This window comes from Neofelis nebulosa, chromosome 12 (assembly GCF_028018385.1).
Source record: "Neofelis nebulosa isolate mNeoNeb1 chromosome 12, mNeoNeb1.pri, whole genome shotgun sequence".
Taxonomy (NCBI): Eukaryota; Metazoa; Chordata; class Mammalia; order Carnivora; family Felidae; genus Neofelis; species Neofelis nebulosa.
Genome location: NC_080793.1, coordinates 31,289,072 through 31,296,888, shown reverse-complemented (window position 1 = coordinate 31,296,888; position 7,817 = coordinate 31,289,072).

Sequence of the window (7,817 nt, the reverse complement as noted above, 5' to 3'; positions counted from 1 at the left end):
CCCCCTCACCTCCCTAAAGCACAGGTTTTGCCGCTTAAAGGCCGTCCACCTGATAAGAATATTGACGGGACTAAGCCGCCGCCCCCTTTACCATCTGCACCGGAGGAAGAAGAAGAAACTTGTAAATGACCCTATAGTTCTTGCCCAGAGAATACGAGGCAAGCCTGAGTCGGGACACTCCCCTGAGCCCGTCTCACACCCAGTCAGGAACCTCCTTGCATCCCCCTCCCGCTGCCTTACTCCTTCGGCCAGGGCCACCCCTGCAGGGTGATGTCTGACCCTTTATGATTTATGTATCCTTTTCCACTAGCGGCCTTTATAACTGGAAGCTTCAAAACCCCCCCGTTCTCAGAAAAACCCCAAGCATTAATTTCTCTCCTTGAAACTATATTTGTGACCCATCGGCCAACCTGGGATGACTGCCAGCTCTTGCAGGCTCTCTTCACTACCGAGGAATGGGATAAGATCTGTCGTGAGGCCTGGAAATTGGTGATGGGGCCAAACGGGCATCCCACCGAGGATCCCGCCTTACTCAAGGAAGTCTTTCTTTCCTCGCACCCTGAAGATTGGGATCCAAACACTCCTCACGGTAGGCGATCATTGACCCTATTTCGCCAGACTCTACTGGGAGGTCTCCGAGCGGCCGCCCGCCGGCCCACAAACAAGTCTAAGGTAACTGAAGTAGTTCAAGGGACCGAGGAGAGCCTCTCAGCCTTCTTAGAAAGGCTCATGGAAGTGTACCGTCCCTTTACCCCTACTGACCCTGAGGCACCTGAAAATAGAAGGGCATTAAACCTGGCCTTTGTCTCACAGGCAGCCCCAGACATTTGGAAGAAATTGCAAAGATTAGATGGGTTTGAAGGGAAAAATTTATCTGAGTTAGTTGAAATAGCCCAAAAAGTTTTTAACAATAGGGATTCTCAGGAAGAGAGACCGACAAAAAAATTGACTAGGGTGGTAGCGGCCGTCCTGGATGCCCGCGAGGGAAGGGGACCCCAAACACCCAAAGAATTCTGGTCTGGGAAAAAGAAAAAAGACACAGGGTTAGAGTGCCACTAGGAAAAAAACTGATGTGCATATTGCAAGCAAGAGGGACACTGGAAAAAGGATTGCCCCAATAGCCCAGCGTAAAACTCGGCCACCCCAGGTGTCTGTAATGGAAGCTGATTCCGACTGGGGCCGTGGCTCGGTGGCCCCTTCTGAGCTGTTGGTTATTGTTAATATAGGGGACCAGCCTAAGACCTTCTTGGTGGACACAGGGGCAAACTTTTCCCTTCTAAAACAAGATCCTGGCCCCACCAGGCGAGGAGCAATCCTAGTGCAAGGAGCGACTGGGTACCAAACTTGTAAATGGACCACTGAAGGACAAGTAGATTTAGGCCGTAAAACTGTTACACATTCTTTCCTAATCATGCCTGAATGCCCCTACCCTGGATTACTGGGTAGAGACCTATTATATAAACTAACTGCTTCTTTGAGATTCACTGAAGGGGGTATGCATGTTAAAGTTGGCCAGGATGGCCCAACAATAGTAATGGTGACTGTGCCACTTGGGGAAGAGGGCCTATTTACCCCGGTGCCCAATGAAAATGTTCACACAGTCGATCCCCTGCTTAAAAGTCTCCAGGCAGACTTTCCCCAGCTATGGGCCGAGATCAATCCACCTGGACTAGCGATTCATCAAGCCCCGATAATTGTGGAACTTAAGGCGAACGCACTTCCGGTAAGACTGAAACAATATCCTACCTCCCGGGAGGCTAGGTGGGGAATCGCTGTTCACATCAAGCGTTTGCACGACTCGGGCATTCTGACCCCATGCAAGTCGCCATGGAATACTTCACTTCTCCCTGTCTAACTCATCCGATTTTCGGCCAGTCCATGACCTGAGAGCAGTAAACTCCAGAGTAGTGGATATTCATCCCACTGTACCCAACCCGTATACTCTTAGTCTGCTTCCCCCCTTCTCAGGTGTATTCTTGTCAGGTGTATTCTTGTCAGGTGTATTCTTGTCAGGTGTATTCTTGTCAGGTGTATTCTTGTCAGGTGTATTCTTGTCAGGTGTATTCTTGTCAGGTGTATTCTTGTCAGGTGTATTCTTCTCAGGTGTATTCTTCTCAGGTGTATTCTTCTCAGGTGTATTATATAGTTCTGGACTTAAAAGACTCCTTCTTTGCCATCCTGCTGGCCCCACAGAGCCAGCCACTGTTTGCATTTGAATGGACCAATCCTGAAGAGGGAAAAGCCGGACAGCTCACCTGGAGGCGACTTCCCCAGGGATTCAAAAACTCCCCTACTCTTAAGCCCTGCAGCAGGATTTAGAACCATTTCGAATCTCCAAACTGCAGGTAACTGTTGCAGTATGTTGATATCTTGCTGGTGGCTCCCTCTAATTCAGAATGCCTGAGTGCCACCAAGGAACTCTTGAGTCTTCTGCAAGAACTGGGATACCTTGTATCAGCCAAAATGCAGATCTGTCACACTGCAGTCACTCCTTTAGGTTACAACATTAAAAAGGTAAGTGCTATCTTGGTGACTCTATTTCTCATACTAAAACTTGTAAACAATTTCGCGAGTTCCTGGGGGCAGCAGGCTACTGCAGACTATGGATACCTGGCTTTGCTGAACTGGCAGCCCCTTTGTATGCCACTCTCAAGGGGTCTCTGGAGCCCCTCACATGGGGGGAGACTCAAACTAAAGCCTTCCAAGCTTTACAAGAGGCTCTCATGACCCCACCGGCCTTGGCCTTGCCAGATCCCACTAAGCCATTCCATTTGTTTGTAGCCAAGAAAGGGCGGGTAGCCAAGGGAGTTCTGACTCAGTGCCTGGGACCTTGGCGCTGACCAGTGGCCTATTTATCCAAAAAGCTAGACCCAGTTGCCTCTGGGTGGCCCACGTGCGTTCGACAGATTGCTGCCACCGTGCTACTAGTCAAAGACGCAGATAAACTAACCCTGGGACAGACGTTGTCTGTTACGGGGCCCCATGAAGTGGAGGCCTTACTGCAGGCTCCCCCAGAACGGTGGCTATCAAATGCTCGGATTACCCAGTATCAGGCATTACTGCTTGACCAGCCCTGGATACATTTTTGTGCCCCCGCAGCCTTAAACCCAGCTACTTTGCTGCCCGAAGGACTAGGTCCCCCTCTACATTCTTGCCCAGAGACCTTAGTGACAGTTTCATCCCTCTGCTCCGATCTCACGGACGTTCCCCTACAGGATCCTGATATCAACATGTTTTCAGACGGCAGTAGTTTTGGGTTTCAAGGGCAAAGGCATGCCGGTGCTGCAGTTACCACGACCGCGAGGTTCTATGGCAACAGACCCTTCCCCTGGGAACCTCAGCCCAGCTCGCAGGGCTCATCGTGCTAACTAAAGCCCTGAAACTTGGGTAAAAACAAGTCACTTAATGACTTTGCAACTGTGCATGTACACGGTCCATCTATCAAGAGCGCGGCCTCCTCACAGCGGAGGGCAAGGACATCAAAAATAAAGCCGAAATTGTACACCTTCTAACAGCCATCTGGGAACCTGCGAGACTCCTGATCATTCAGGAAGTATGATACCGGGACGAAAGTGGGTTCAGGATCCTGAAGGTAAGATACTCTTACCTGTTGTACTTGGGCGACGCATGGTGTGTCTGCTCCACCAAGAGACTCATCTGGGAAAAACAAAGATGGCAGAATTGGTGCAGAAAAAGTTCAGGGTGCAAGGGCTGTGAAAAGAGATTGAGAAGACGATTGAAAGATGTGTAAGTTGCGCCCAAGTAAATCAGGGTGCAAATAAGGTTTCAGAAGCTAAAAGAGATACAGGAACTGAGCCAGGCTGGTTTTGGGAAGTAGATTTTACTGAAATTAAACCAGCGAAATATAGAGACAAATATCTGCTCATTTTTGTGGACACCTTTTCTGGGTGGGTTGAGGCGTTCTCCACTAAATCAGAGACGGCTCAGGTGACAGTTAAAAAATTATTAAATGAACTAATTCCTAGATTGAGGCTGCCTCTGAGCATAGGATTGGACAATGGCCCAGCCTTCAGGGCACAGGTATCACAGGGTCTAGCCAGAGCATTGGGAATAAGTTGGAAATTACATTGTGCGTTATAGACCCCAGAGCTCGGGTGAAGTCGAAAGGATGAATCAGACTCTAAAGGAGACCTTAACCAAATTGTCCCTTGAGACTGGTGAAAATTGGCAAAATGTTCTGCCTTTTGCGAGCGCGTTGTACTCCATTTCTCAAGGGATTGTCCCCTTACGAAATCTTATTTGGCAGACCTCCACCTATCTTGCTGAGGCTAGGGGACGACATAAAGGAACAGCTAGAACAGGACCACTTGTTGGCTTCACTCCTGGCCCTGCATCTTGTACAAAAGGAAATACCCAAGGAATTGAAAGAAGCCTTTGCCCATCCTCCTGTACTTCCCCACCTTTTCAACCAGGAGACTTAGTTTGGGTCAAGAGGCACGAACCTAAAACCCTGGAGCCGCGCTGGAAAGGACCGCACACAGTGATCCTGACTACACCAATGGCTGTGAAGATAGACGGTGTCCGAACCTGGATTCATCACTTTCAGGTTAAGAAAAACTGCAAGGAGGTGGAAACACCCAGGACTGATACGGGACCAGAGAACGAACAGTGATGGAAGGTCAAAAAGCACCCAGAGGATCCTTTAAAGATAAGGCTGATGCAGGAATAATTGTCTGGGTTTGTATAATAAGCTTGGGAGACTGTGCAGAACTGCACCCCTTGTCTTATTGGCCATACCTGTGACACTGTCACAGGGAAGGTGGTAACATCTAAAGCCTCACGTACTATGCTTTGTTTCTTGTTCGACCTGTGTGACCTGGTAGAAGAAGAATGGGGGTGCAAACCTGGGCAAGAGCTCTCAGGAACATTGGGGAGAACAAATGTGGATGAGGAAATAGGGCACTAGAGCGAAATTGGGCTAAGATACAGATAGAAAAAATGTGAACAAGAGGGTCAATACCACGGTGCCAAATGGGGTTGTGAGATGCTAGCCCCCTGGTTAACAGGACGGGACCTTGACACCCCAATTACTCTCCTTAGAACCCCGAACCCCCAATGTGCGGCCCAAGGAAAATGTAACCCAACACCAGCTCATCTATTTTCTCATCATTCTGAGATACTGGGCACACTTGGGGCCTCCGAACGTATGATGTCATTGTACCCTTGGGGTTCACGACCAATTTTAACCCTAGGGGGACCTCCAAGGGCAGGGTTGGTGCATAGTGTCTCATGCCAACAATTCCGGAGCAATTCGAGACACTGAGTTTAGTAAGGAACAATCTTAGAGCCAGGGAACATGCCAGGGAAGCCAGCAATAATTAGTATCACTCTTGGTCTGCCTGGCTCACATCGCTGCTCACCACCATAGCTGGGTCACTGCTATTGTTACTTCTCAGGTTAACTATCAGCCCATGCACTATCAATTGGTTAGTACGGTATGTCAAGAGGTGAGTTGGTGAAATAAAAATTATGATTAGGTCCAACTATGTTGGCTTAGTTCCTAATGATGAATCAAGGGATTGATTCACGGACAAGAAAAGGGAAATGTAAGGGTAGGGCTAACCTGTAGCCTTAAGAGATAACATCTTTGTTTTAACACTGTAGGTTAAGAAATAACAGCCTTATCCTATCAAGGGATGGATTAGCACTTGATTGGATTGGGGCAAAGGCCTGTTTGAACTGTTTCCACCTGGGAATTATTCCTTTGTTCTGTTCCCAGGTGATAATAATACGATGTGGTTGGCTATAAAAACAATGTACCCTGGCTGTTGGAGACTGCACTCTGGCCAAGAGTGTTGGTTCTGATCGATCGGTTTGCCTTGCCTCTCCTTGCAATAAACTGAATGTCGCTGGTGCCTGTAGCATTCTGTTTCAGGAGTCGTGTGGATGCAACAGATACAGTATTCGTTCTTGATCTCTGGACCCCTATCTGATGTCATTGGGTAGTTCATAGTTGTGTGAGGCATACAGCTTTTTATTGACAAGTTAGATTGATTACTTTTCCATCATTAAAAAGATAGGCATTTAGTTTAATTGAACGCAAAATAGTTTGTTATTGAATTAAAAAAATCCATGTCTAATTAGCTTAAACTAGACTAATGTTGAGATCAGAAACTACTTACTGATTTTGTGTTTATCTTTTCTCTGGTCAATGTCTTGTTCCAAAGAAGCAAAAAAGCAGTAGCTGTCAACCCTGTTGCACCTCAGAATCACGGAGGTGGAAGAGGGATAGAGGAACGCTTTAAAAATTGCCCAATGCAGGCCCTAACCTAGAGGGACCAAAGTCCCAAGTAATTCTAATGTGTAGGGAGGGCTGTCTATAATGCCCTGTAAGAAAAACTACATTCCCGAAACCCATCAAATAGTTTGGATTTTCTACAGAACGGTTTACTTCTGCATTGATAGGCGCCGAGTAACATTTTCCTGAAGTGCCTGACGCTAACGCTTTCGCGGGGAGATTGACGGGACCGTCAGCCAATCGGCAGTCTGAACGAGTCTCGACGGTGCCAGTAAGAGGCAACAGAGCAACGCACTTTTTTTTTTTTTCAGTAGAAACACTAGATCGTAGTAATAGAGGCCAACAAGCCGAAAAAGTCAGGGACACTCTCGCCAGCGACAGCGCGGAGGGCCGGGGACTGGGGAGAGTGGTGTACACCCGGAGGTCCCAGCCTCTTCGTGTTGCTACAGACGCTATTCTTACTTCCGGGCGCTCGGCGCCCTCGCGGTGCGTCACTTCCGCCCGGCCGGGTCGAAGCGACATCCTCTTTTCTTTCCCTTCTTCCTTTACCTGGCCCCGCCCCCCGGAAGCTTGTATGGGTCCTCGCCTGCGGGTCAGGGGTGAGAAGCGGTGCTGCAGAACGGATCCTGGTGAATAACTTCCCTGAGTTCCACTCCCCGGTGGCGCGAGTTGGAAGAACCTAGGTGAGATCTCGGCTAACGGCGCTGCGGGACTGTGCAGGTCTTCGGGAATCTCCGCCGTCTCTGGCTCTGGGGTTTCCCTTTCCTGGGCCTGCAATTGGGTGCGCGGGAGGCTGGGGTCCTCGTCTTGCTCCTTAGTCTCCTCTCTCTCTAGGTGAGGTCCGACTCAGGTTACTGCCACCGATACCCTTTCTCCTGGAGTGTGAATTGGAAGCAGAGTAGTGTGTACTCTTGGTGATGGCAGGGCTGCTTTCTAAAGTAGCGAAGTGTCTTAGCGTTCCTTTCTCCTCCGTTGAGCTCTGAAACCCTTGGAAGCAGTTTAGGTAGACAGAATATTTGTTCGCCTCCACTGTACATATGAGGAAACTGAAGCTCTTGGAGAATTCCTTGAGGGCAACGCAAGGCTCCCTAAGAGGTAGAATTGTGATTCACATTCAGATACAGGTTCTGTAGGGTTGCCCAAGATCACGAGGAGAACATTTGGGAATAGGGGAGAAACTAAATATAAAAAAGAGAGCTAGTATTTGAGTGAGTTCTTCGTGTCAGACATTATGGTAAGTTCTTTCTAGACTTAATGCCTTGTAAGAGGCACGGTAATTCCTGGTTTAGGAAATTGGGTCTCAGAGATGATACATGACTTATTCAATATTAATGATTTAGCAGATATTTCCCAAGTGTCTTTCAGCTCTGTGATTTTTTTTTTTCCAGCACAATAGAATTAGTTCCTGTCCTGATCAAACTATTTTTCTGATTCTGGCATTTCAGGAAGTGAAATTTCTGGCATTTTCCCCAGTCTCTTCATCCTTTGCCCATTGTCTTATTTGTTAGTATTCTGTTTAGAAATAGGTAGTTGTGTAAATTCAGCCCTGACTCTTACT